General features: G+C 32.8%; 1 non-coding gene across 1 annotated transcript; it reads right to left on the bottom strand.

Moving 5' to 3' along the window:
• Positions 1 to 672: 672 nt before the first annotated feature.
• Positions 673 to 779, bottom strand: LOC127542193 (U6 spliceosomal RNA). The gene has a single exon (XR_007948581.1). It is a non-coding gene; the product is annotated as a U6 spliceosomal RNA (small nuclear RNA).
• Between the last annotated feature and the right edge of the window lie 12,316 nt (positions 780 to 13,095).

Below are 13,095 nucleotides of genomic sequence, written 5' to 3'. Positions count from 1 at the left end.
GACATCCAGAGCATAACTCAGGAAATCAGCTACAGCAGAGGGACCAGTTTACTAGACTTTCTAGAGGCTTTCTTATCCACTTTCCAAGAGCTGATTTATATTATCAAGGACCAACTTGAAATGGTGTGGTTAAAAATGTGTGAATGGGGTGGGAAGGAGTGGGTTTCAAAGCACAAAAAAACAGTATACATTTGGTCACCAAAGTGACTCTTTCAGAGTAGGCAATTTTGAATGTGATGAAAAGCAAACACAGGCCTGTAAAAGCCCCAGTTACTTTTTAAGTTGCCAATCTCTGTTATTCCATAAACAGCTGCTCTGGAGGTTGGCTGAGGACTTACTTAATTTATTTGGAGAATCAATTAGCCAAAGACATTGGGGCCAGTGAGGAATGTCATTCAAGCGTAAAAAGATTTGGAAAATATTTCTACCTTTTTAATATTTCTGGCAAGAAAAAAAAAGTGACCACCCATAATACCATTTACCCAAACCAAAAGATTATAGTAGCCCAGAAAGGAAACAACTTAATGGGATTTTCTTGGATGACTTTATAGCCAGAGAAGACATTGGTTAATCAATGTGAGATATAGTCCAAATAGTATTGGGGGAAAATAATTAATTAATTGATTCATCAGTTTATTAATGCACATTAATGCTCCATAGAGACAGATTTTTTGAAATATGGAATGCTTCACAAATTTGCAAGTCATTCTTGCATAGGGGCCTTGCTAATCTTCTCTGTATCAGTCCAATTTTAGTATACGTGTTGCTGAAGCAAGCACAGAGACAGAATTTTTAAGACATATCTTACTGGAAATGTTTTTGTTGACTTGCTTTTGGAAAACTTCATCCTAAGGAATCCTAGGTGTGATCAAAATTTGTGGCTAAATTATGTGTTGTAGAGAGTTAAGGACTGAATAAGGAATCAAAAAGGACTTCTTTGAAATTCTGCCTTATTTACTCCCTACTTGAGTCTTTAACCACTCTGTAAAATAGCGATAAGTATAACTGTGTTATTTACTTCAGAACTTCTTAAACTTTTTCCATTCATCACTCCTTTTTGCCTGAGATATTTTTACATGATCTTACATGAAATAGTTATATACCTTACATATAGATATATAGAATAAGTATACAAATGGATAATGAATCATAATTTTGCAACCCCTATATTCAGCCCACTTGATCACGACTGACAGTTGAAGAAGTTGAGATCTACTTGCCAAGATTATTCTAAGATTCAGCAAGGACAAAATATGTAAACTGTTTTATAAACTTTAAAGCATTATTTAAATGTTGTTAACTAACATACCTTGGAGATAGTATAAATACAATATAATGTATTCCTCTCCTGAGGAATCATCAAGGGACAGCTTAGACTTAGAGTCAGGAATCCTTGGGTTTGAATATTGCCTCTAGAATTTACCAGTTAGATGATCCTAAGGAAAAATCATTTAATACCACTGAGCCTCAGTCTCCTTATCTGTAAAATGGAGGCACTCACTTCACAGGATTGTTAGGGGGAGGAGGTACATTCAGAAAATGCATGCAAAGCATTTACTAACCTAAAGTCCTATCTTGATGTGATTTGTCCTGAAGTAAATAAAAATAGATTATAGACATGTATTTGATTTGAGTAAAAGGATTTAGATAAGGGGTCCTTAACTTTTCATATGGCATGAATCTATTTGGAAGTCTGGTAAAGCCTAAGGACCCCTTCTAAGAATAATGATTAAAATTAAACGCATAAATAAATTATGCTGGATTACAAAGAAAATAAATTATATTAAGATATAATTACATTTTTATTAAGTTCACAGACTGGAGTTTAAGAACCACTTTTCTAAATAATTTTTCCTATTTACTTTTCTTCTATTATTATTAAGTGTAAAGATAATATATCTGTGCTCAAATGTTATATGAAGTATAAATTGTTAATCATCTTTTTTATTATAATAATGTATCATATTTGTAATTTTTTTTTTACCATCTACAAAGCAGAATTCCCACAATAACCTTGTGAAGGAAACAAAGTAATTGTTATTATTCTCATTTCACAGATGAGAAAATTGAGGCTCCAAGTTATTAAACAATGTTTCCATAATCACAAATAATAATCAATGATGGGAATAAAAATGAACCTAAGAACTTCTAATCTTCCTATTCTGTCATATATTTTGGTTATAAGAATGTAAGCTGATAAGAAATTTCATAATGAGTCAAATCCAGCTAGGCATCTATCTATTTCTGGCAACAATACCAAGAAATAGCTGTATCTTTAGAGAATATGGGAATTGCTCTCTAAAGCATCAATCAAAAACATTAAGGTATGTAGTGTTAGTTAACATGTCAACTCTCCTTGATGTAAATTATCTATTGCTATGTATTTACCTAACTCCTCCTTGAACTTAGTCATATTAGCATAGTAAATAACTCTGCAGCATAACTGATGTAGTCCCACATGACTAAATACTGAATAAAATTTATTTTGTTTTATTTAGTTTTTACCTAAAACTACATGTATCAAGAGACACGGGGATGTCTCTTTAAAGTACTAAATTACTTGGTATATATTAAGAATTAGTGTACAAATTTCTCCTCACATATCCATACATTTTCCCTAAGAAAAAATTCTCAGGACCAGATAAATTGACAAGTGAATTCTGCCAAACATTTAAGGAACAATTAATCCCAATATTATATAAACTTTTTGAAAAAATAAGTAAAGAAGGAATTCTATTAAATTCCTTTTATGATAAAAATATGGTTTTGATACTCAAAACAGAAAGAGCAAAAACAAAGAAAACTATAGATCAATTTTCCTAATAAATATAAATGCAAAAAAATTTAAAATACTAGCAAGATGATTATAGCAGTATATCATAAAGATCACATACTATGACCAAGTGAGATTTATACCAGAAATGTAGTACTAATTCAATATTAGAAAATTATCAACATAATAACAAAAAAATAATAGGATTATAACAAGAGATACCGATAAAGCCTTTGACAAAATACAGTATCATTTCTATTAAAAATTCAGGAAATTATGAAATCTGAAAATAAGTAGTCTAAAAGCAATGTCAAGCATTATCTATAATAAAAATAAATGTTAAGTCTTCCCAATAAGATGAGCAGTGAAACAAGGATGCCCATTATCATCACTATTATTCAATTTTATTCTAGAATTTCTAGCTATAGCAGTAAGACAAGAAAAAGAAATTGAACAAATTAGAATAGGCAACAAGGATAAATGACTATCACTCTTTGCAGGTCATATGATGGCATACTAAGAGAACCCTAGTGAATTAACTAAAAAACTAGTTGAAATAATTAACAACTTTAGCAATGAGACAACAACACAAAAGGATAATACAAAAATATAAATGGAAAACAATAAAAAGGATATAAAATAAAGTCATGTAAATCATTGGCATTTTTTAATATACTACTAACACAATTCACTAGTAAAAGATAGAACAAGAAATTTTATTTAAAATAATTGTAGACAATGTAAAATACTTGGGAATCAATCTGACTAAACAAACCCAGGAAATATATGAACACAATTACGAAACATTTTTCACAGAAATAGATCTTCTAATTGCTCATGGGTAGACTGAGTCAATGTAATAAAAATAACCATTCTACCTAGCTAATTTACTGGTTCAGTGTCATATCAATCAAACCACCCAAAAACTGTTTTATGGAGGTAAAAAAATAATAAAATTTTTCTGAAATACCAAAGGTCAAAAAAATCAAAGGAAAATAGAAAGAAGCCTAACAGTACCAGATTTCAAACTTTAGCACAAAGTGGTGATCATCAATACAACCTGATACTAAGGAAGAGAAGAATACATATGTCTTCTCAATGTGGGGGCGAGGAGGGGAGGAGGAAGTAGAAAGAGTCTGGAACTCAAAGTTTTAAAAACAAATGTAAAAAATTGTTTTACATGTAACTGGGGAAAATAGAAATATTAAAATAATAATAAAGAAATAAAATCATGGATCAGTGGAATATATTGGTAAACCATACATGATAGTAAATGATCATAAAGATCATTTTAAATTAATTTTTTAATAAACTCTAAGAGCTAAGCTTTTGGGGTAAGAACTTGGCATTTGAAGAAAATTGCTGGAAAAACTTGAGACCAGCAATAGGCAATTTGGCAGAAATTAGGCATAGACTAACATTTCACACTGTATCAATGGTGATATCACAAATAAACTAGAGGAGCATACAAAAATTTACCTGTCAGATCTGTGCATAAGGGAAAAGTTTATGTGAGAGAAAAAGGAGGGGGAGGAGGAATAGAAGGAGGACAGGATCATGGGAATAATATGGATACTTTTAATTACATGAAATTAAAAGCTTTTTCACAAATAAAACTAATGAAGCCAAAATTAGAAGGAAAGCAGGAAAGGGGGGATAAAATTTTATAGCAAATTTCTCCATTAAAGGTCTCATTTCTCACATATACAGGGAATAAAGAAAAATTTCTAAAAATAAGTGTTATTCCTCCCATTGATAAATACTCAGTGGATACAAATAGGTGGTTTTTAGATGGTGAAATCAAAGCCATCTATAATCATATGGATAAATGTTCTAAATGTTCTAAATCACTACTGATTAGAAAAATGAAAAAAAAAAAAACTCTGAGGTACTACTTACACTTGTTATATTGGCTAACATGACAAAAGAGAAAAATAACAAATGTTGGGAGGGTTTGTGGGAAAATTGGGACATTAATGCTCTATTGTTGGAGTTGTGAATTGATCCAATCTTTTAGATATATACTCAAAGGTTGTTAAAACTCTTGCTACCCTTTGACCTAGAAATATCACTCTAGCTCAAAGAGATTAAGGAAAAAGGAAAACAGCCAATATGTACAAAAATATTTATACTAGCTCTTTTTGTGATGGCAAGGAATTAGAAATTGAGGCTATGTACATCATTTGGAAATGTCTAAATAAAAAGTGGTATATTATTGTGATAGAATAATAATGTGCTATGGTGAGAAGTATGGGTCATAAACACCTGCAAAGACTTATTTAATTTGTGGCAAAACAGGAGAACATTGTACCGATAATAACAAAAAGCTTTAGCACTCTGAACAAGTTGATCCAAAACAACTCCAAAGGATCCATGATGAAAATCGCTATCCATCTCTAAAGAGAGAAGTGATGAAATCTAAATGTAGGTTCAAGCATACTTTTTCATTTTCTCTATTTTTATTTTTTTTTTAGTATGTTTCTTTTTCATATCAAATGTCTTATCTTCTTTTCTTAAGGTGTTAAAAACGTAATGTTAATTTTTTCCCAATGTAATTGAGAAATATTTAATGAAATAAATAATTAACTTTTTTTTAAGATAATAAGTCCTCTTCTACAAAAATGTGAGCACAGCACACTTTGTAATTCAATTTACTAGTCGTTTCTCCATCAATTTCTCGAGTCTATCCAATCAACAAAACAATAAATCAAATCTTGCTTTGTAGTGTTTGCCAGTTCCTGCAATGTAAATGCTAGCAGTGAAATGTAATAATCATTTCTCTAAATCTTCCTCAAGCTGTCTGCAGCACACTACTGCCCATAGTCTATCACATTTCTGCTAAGTGGAGAGAGATCAGAAATCCAGATTGATCGTTGCTTTTATCAGATCCTTGGTGGTGTTAGTATAATTGTCATTTACATTATTATGGTCATTAAGAAAATTATTCTCCTAGTTCTGCCCCCTTGAAGCTGTACAAATTCATATGTCTTCTCAAGTTTCCTTGAATTTTCATATTCATCATATCTTACTATACTATAGTATATGAATGTATTCATACATCACAGTTTGTGTGACATTTCATAAATTGGTGAGCATTAACTTTATTTCTAGTTCTTGGCTGTCATAAAAAGTTCCTGTTTACTTCCTATACAGAAGACTGGGCTTTAGGGAGGAAATCTGGACATTACATTAAATGGTATTTAGTCTGTGTTCATTTTGCAGTGGCTAGTGGTACGGTGAACAGAATTTTGGACTTTGAGGCAGGAAGGCTGAATTTAAAGATAGTCACAATTGTTCTGAGCCTCAAGTTTTTCAACTATAAAATGAGGATAATAAAAGCACATCCCTCCCAGGGTTGCTATAAAGATCAAGTGAGATTTTTTAAGTGCTTTGTAAACTGTAAAGTATTATATAAATACTAGGTATCAGTATTGTACGTATTTTATATATGTGTACAACTGTCCATATTATTTCCTCAAAAATAATATAATCTCATTTTCCCAACTCCATTACCTACTATGATTCATCACACACAGTAAGTAATTAAATATTGGTTGATTGACTGATTGATAAAACCCAGAGTCTTCACATTGACTGAAATATTAGTTGGGTTCAATAAAATGAAAATCAAAATGACAGTCATTTAAAATTCAATAATACTGTAATACTTGAAAGATTGTTGATTTCCTCATTATGGCTCAGACCATGCTCCCTCCACTGCTTCAGACCACAATCTCTTTTTGACTTATGAAATGATTTTCATGAGTTTTTCTGCCCTCCAAAAATGTTTATCATTCCACAATCAAATTTCTGGATATGAGCCTTTCTGAATTTAGCTAGATCTTTGAACAACAGGCATATAGTCTCTAGGTTCACACTCAATAATTCCATTTTTACTTTTATTTTTTACCACATCTGTAATTTCATAAGCATAAGTGCTCCCAAGGAGGAATTTCCTCTATCAATTAAGGCTTGCACTTTCTCTGTACAACATGGACTTGGAGACTTGCTTGCAGAATTGAAAGGTTGAATGACTTAACAGCCAATTAGTGTCAGAGGCAAGCTTTGAACCCAGTTCTTCCTGATTCCAAGAGCAGCTCTCCAGCCACTATACCACATTATCTCTCATTTTAAAATGAAGTCATGCTCAGTAATTTAATAATATAAATATATAAATCATATCCAGGTTCAAAAAAAGTAAAACCAATGGTTTAAGGACAGTTGCCTTTGTCTAACTAAATTTTAGCATTAAGACTAAATGCTATAATGATCTTCACATTTCTGTCAGAGTTCCCCTAACTAGATTTAGTTTCCTTTCAGTTTTTACTTTAATAAAGCAAATTCCAAGAAAAAGAGATAAAGGAATTGGGATGATTGTTACATATGAAAATTCCTCTTCAATAAAAGTTGTGTATCCAAATTTTCCTTTTCATCTCTGCCTCCTAGCTTTTATTAAGTCTTAGCTGAAGTCTTATCTTCTGACAGAAGTTTTTTCCAGTTCTCCTTAATCTTAGTATCTTCCCTCTGAGACTATTCCCAATTAATTCTGTGTATATATTGTTTGCACAGAATTGTTTGCATGTTGACTATCCCATTAGACTGTGAGCTCTTTGACAGAAGAAACTGTTTTTTGTCTTTCTTTGTGTCCCCAGGATTCACTTGCATTAATGCCTGATACATAGTAGGTGCTTAATAAATGCTAGTTGATTGAATAATTACTGCAACAGATTTTTGAGGCAACTTATCAGACCAGAAGAGACTAAATTCATCCTAGCATATCCAGCAGCAATAAATTCATTTTCTGAATTCTAGGTCTGTCCTTCCAAAAGAGTGGTCTTATAGTCCCCATGTCCTTCTATGACAAGAACAATTGATATCAGGTGAAAGTAGAAATGAAGAAAAAGAGAGGAATCAATGCATTTGCTGTTTTGCTAGAACAACAATAGCATCTTTGTTCTCATGGAGATTTTCCAATAATTGTTTTTGAAACTGATTTGAAAATGGAAGTGATTTTGAGTTAATTTGCCAATGAGCAATTGTATCTTTGTTAGATATGTGATACCAGAAAACAGCTGGAGTAGCCTAAGGGAGCTTTCTAAAGATCCATAAAGTGCTGCCAATAATAGATCTTGCAGATCAGTCTCATACATCAAAACAATTTTGCAAATCAGTCAATGATGGGGAGAATTTCTTATAGCGTGAATAATAATGGCAAGGCCCTTCTTCTGTGAACATCCTAACCTATTCAATTCCATTTTCAACTCAATTAAACTTGCCAAACATTTATCAAAAACCTAAACAGTATGACAGGAATGATCAGGGAGGGACAGCTGCTAGAACTAATCTTAGTCTGAGGTCATTACTAATAAGCCTGCTCCTTCCTGGGCAATGTTCTTTTCGTGGATGTTAAGGGTAGCCAACATAAGGTCAAGTCTAGTCTTGTGCTTGCTTTTTATGAGGGACTTCTTTTGCTCCCCAATTAATAAAGAAAAAACATGATTAAATTTGCAAGTGGTTTTTGTCTAAATTAACCTATTAGCCTGACATTATTGGCCGATTAAAATGTGAGTTCCTTGAAAAGAGTAGGGACTCTGTTTTTGCTTTCTTTGTATTTCCAGTGCTTAGCATAGTGCCTGGCTCATAGTTGGCGCTTAATAAATGTTTATTAACAGACTAATACATTCACCAAAAACTATCCAACTCATGAGTATTGTTACATCTTATTTCTTTGAGTTTTAATATTTAGCATCCTAAAGGATTCCATGAATAAGACTCCATGAGCCTTTCCTTACTTATTCCTACCCCCAATCCCCAATGATTTTAGCATTCTGGTTCAGCTCAGTTTTGAAACAATTATATATTCATTCATTCAATCAATCATTCAACAAATAAGACCAAGGAAGGAGAAGGGAATAAGCATTTGTACAGTATCTACAATGTGCCAGGCACTGTACTAAATGCTTCCCAAATATAATTTTATTTAATCTTCACAACAACCCTGTGAAGGAGTTATTATTAGTGCCTCCATTTTAGAATTGGGAAAACTGAGGCAACCAGGTGTTAAGTCCCTTGCCCACACAGCTGATAAATTTGAACTTAATTGGCACAGTAAAGTCAGGGAGATTCCTCTTTGTGAGTTCAAATCCAGCTTCAGACACTTACTAGCTGGATGTCCCTGGGAAAGTCACTTTAACCTAATTTGCCTCAGTTCCTCTTCTGTAAAATGAGCTGGAGAAGAAAATAGCAGTATCTGTGCCAAGAAAACCCCAAATAGAGTCACAAAGAATCAGAATGACCGAAACATGACAACAACTTTGATCAGAGGACTGAGACCTTGACCCATGGAACCACTGTTTTTGTTCTTCAGGCAATCTGTATAGCTTTCTACTTTCAAGAGTTCAAGATTGAAGTCTGAGATTTTCCTAGCAAATCAGGACTTTGGAAAACATCTTACATTGGGGACTTTGTTGCCTAGGATGATTCCAAATAAGTCTATGCCAAATATCTGCAAATCCTTTGCCTCTGTCCACATTGTGATAACTCCTCCCAAAAAGATCTATATTTAAATCATCTTTTGAAAGTTGGCTACTATATAGACCTGAAAAAGGATAAGGGAGATTGCTAGATAAGAATATAGTTATTTAAAACCTGGAAGTTCTAGAAGGCTATAAAATCAACATGAGTTGACAAGATGAAATGGGAGAAGAAAATAAAAATAAAAATCTAATGCAATTTATTAGAAGGATTAAGATCACTTATTTCAATCTGTAAGGGATTTTGTAAGTCATTAAGTCCAACATCCTCATATACAGATGAGGAAACTGAGGTATAGAACAATTAAGTGTTCAGGATCACATAGCTATTAAATGACTGAGGAAAGATTTGAACAAGATTCTCTGGACTCCAAGACCAGTTCTCCAGGATGTTCAGAATGAGCAATGTGATAGTCATTCTGTGTCCTGCCCCAGAAAGACCATATCAGTAATATATTTTGGTCATAGGATGAGACCCATGATACAGACTTAGAAAGAATGCCTGCTCCAATTCATCATTGAAGATGTATCAGAGGAAGAAGAGTTCTGACAGATTTTATCTCTTCACTTCAAACTGCTTTTCTGTACTGTTTCACTTCTCTAATAATTATAAGTGGTGAATTCCAAACCATTACAATTCATCAAATAGGGGTTAAAGAAAGGCATAAAAAAATTCCTCCTCTCAGTGAGCTTACTTTCTAATAGGGGAAACAAAAGCTATTTTATAAGTGTGTGAGATATGTACATTTGTGTTTGTGTGTGTATACACATACCTACACAGCATGTGTGAATTTATACACAAATACACATATAGCATAAATGGAATATGAACAAATAATAATATATTGTAAACACAGGGTAGTTTGGACGAGAAGCTATTAATAGTTTGAGGGGCAGGGTAGGATCAGGAATGATTTATTGTTTAAAAAAATGAAATCAATTCAACAAGCATTGTGTTTTCCTTCTTTGGGTTGCTAAAGGTCTTATAGGATGTGTGTTTCTCTGATAGGATTACAATTTATGATGTATGTGGAATTTAAAGTCCATTTTCTGCCCCTAAAAAGCTCTCATGACAGTGGGAATTTGGAAAATTGAGGGGAACACAACATCATCAGTTTAGATGAGAAGGAAAACCTGCTCTTGTCTCTGTGCTCAGTCACTTCCAAGATTCTCCCAATATGACCCTAGAGAAAGAAATCTTTCATTTTTCATACTGTCTGCAGAGAAGTGAATTTAGAAAATTGTCAGAAATCTGTTTAATCATTTGGTGATATAGCAGCATTCCAGAAAGCAATAAGTGTTTTTTCCAGCAAAGAATTTTGCCAAAATTTTGTGTGCAAAAAAAATACATGTAGTTTGATTTTTTTTTTAATTTCTAACTTGGCATTTGTAAGTCTCCAGTAAGGCATGTGTGCTTTACAAGCTTGGGGTAAAGAAAAATTAATTGGTTTAGAAATGGATGTTAACAATGCCTTAGAACAGACCTGTATGCTGGGGTAGAAATGCACAGACCTCCTCTTCCCACAAACTTCCAAGATAGAATTAAATGCAGAATAGCTGTGAGTTAAAAAAAAAAAAACTGCCCCCAATTTCCAGAGTACCCCCAAGCAAGAGAAAGGGTGCTACTTTTGTGTTTCCAGCAATAATTTGATCCCTCATTAAACCCCTAGGGACAACCAAAATATTAGTCAAGGAAATTCTATTCATTTACAGCATTTCTCCTCTCTTTCTTCCACGTTCCTCATCATTTAACAGGTTAATAAAATGATAGTGATGAGAATATCATTAATATACATATACTCATGTATTTAAAAGAGTGGGATTTCTTTCTTATTTAGCAAGTCTTGGACATCTCAAAGAATAAAACATGTAATACAAGGGGAAAAGTATTAACAAACACATGAATTTTGGGGAAATATCTGGATCAAAACTAGCATGTAAATTTAATAAAAATTGCCTTTCTAAAGATACAGACACACATGCATTTATGCTAAGAAAATTAAATTAAATTACTAATCTGAACATCCCTTAGGGCTACATTGGCCTTCTCAGTATGAGATCACAAAACTAGAGGAATCTTGCTTGCAGGAAGTCAAACCAAGGACAAGATCTCCAATTAGACCACTGATCCATCCGCCAGAAGAAACAAAAGCTGTCTGCTATGCTATCTTCCCTATTTATCCCTCCCAATATTTTTGGTCTCCTTACACAATGTTGAATTGCTACTTTCTTTTCTAATAGTCTGTTCCTTAGCATTACTATAGAGTTCAAGACAAAAGTCCCACCTTCTGCATTCTAAGATGTATATCAGATATGATGGTTATTGGAAATACTATCTTTTTCTAAGGGATGAATCAATTTTAAATCAAGACAATCCAGATCTCTTAATCATAGAAAACTAATGGTTCAATCCAGTCACAAGAACTACTGCTTCTCCCTTCTTCTCAGATCTTTCATTTTTGGACTAAGAAGGAGTCTTAGTCTTTGCCTTTCTTCTAAATATCTACATAATGAATGATAAGCTATGGAAAATGTTGACAATATTGTCATAGTAGTATTGTCAAAGTTAGAAAAATGGGCAAAATTCTAAAACTATGAAGCTTAAAGGTTAAGCAATTTTAAAAAATGCATTCCATTTTCTGACCAACACTCACAGAAATGCTTCATATTGTAAGCAAATTTACAAGTAAAAAATTGGAGGGGCAGAGGCATTACAACACCCCAAATGTAAGATACAGAATCAATTTTCCTGGGACTCCCACTTTACTACATGTTTTGGGTTGCATTATTCTACAAATATTTGATGGCTAATATATTTCTTTCCCTACCACTCATTTTATTAGGTCATGAGAAGCTACAGGAAAAGCTTTGGGGAAGAAAATCCATAACTGAGTTTTGGTAAGATTCCAATCTCTGTTTTGTCTCTAGACTGGCAAAAAAGAGCAATGATAATGCCTTTTCAGAGGCAAATTGGTGTGGATTTTCCCTTTTAGCAGAACTTTAGACTCTACAGGAGTATTTTAGTGTGCTTATTTAAAGTACAGCTAGATTTCCTGCCAAATAGCTCTCCATGAAAGACATATGTAAATATAGCAAAGTAAACGAGATAATTCTATTTCATTTGAAAACACTTTCTTAATTACATGAACTTGGTTGAAAGAATATGAACTACCCTATGTTTAGTTTGGTGAAAAGGTTGGCTGTTTATAAGGCAGTGTGTGCCAGAAGTTGTGTATTATATTAATATTGAATGTTAAAAAATTCAATTCTCTTTCCTTGTCCTTTCGATAAAGGAAAAAGGCTAATTTAAAAATTGATTACAAAAAAGTTCTCATTGGCACTAAATACTGCAATTTTATTTTATTTCTAATAAGTCAGAATTTACATTTGCAATGTTCAAGTTTCAAACTGTTTATTAGAATATTGAGTTTAAAGTAGTCTATTGTCAAAGGAAGTGTTTTAACATGCAATTAAATTCCAGTTCACTTCAATATGGGTTCAAGACATTGTACAACCAGTCTTATTTACAATATAAGGCAGTTTGTTGGAAGAAAAGGACTCAGATTTCAATTGTAAAAATATTCCCAATCCAGAATGTAATTCCATTTCTCCTTTCGTGTGTGTGTGTGTGTGTGTGTGTGTGTGTGTGTGTGTGTGTATTTTACAGAAGGGCTCAGCTTTCAACTGTAAGAATATTCTCAATCCAGTATGCAATTCCATTTCTCCTTTCGTGTGTGTGTGTGTGTGTGTGTGTGTGTGTATGTGTGTGTATGTGTGTGTGTGTGTTAC

This window comes from Antechinus flavipes, chromosome 6 (assembly GCF_016432865.1).
Source record: "Antechinus flavipes isolate AdamAnt ecotype Samford, QLD, Australia chromosome 6, AdamAnt_v2, whole genome shotgun sequence".
Classification (NCBI taxonomy): domain Eukaryota; kingdom Metazoa; phylum Chordata; class Mammalia; order Dasyuromorphia; family Dasyuridae; genus Antechinus; species Antechinus flavipes.
This window is presented reverse-complemented; position numbering and strand designations above follow the sequence as displayed.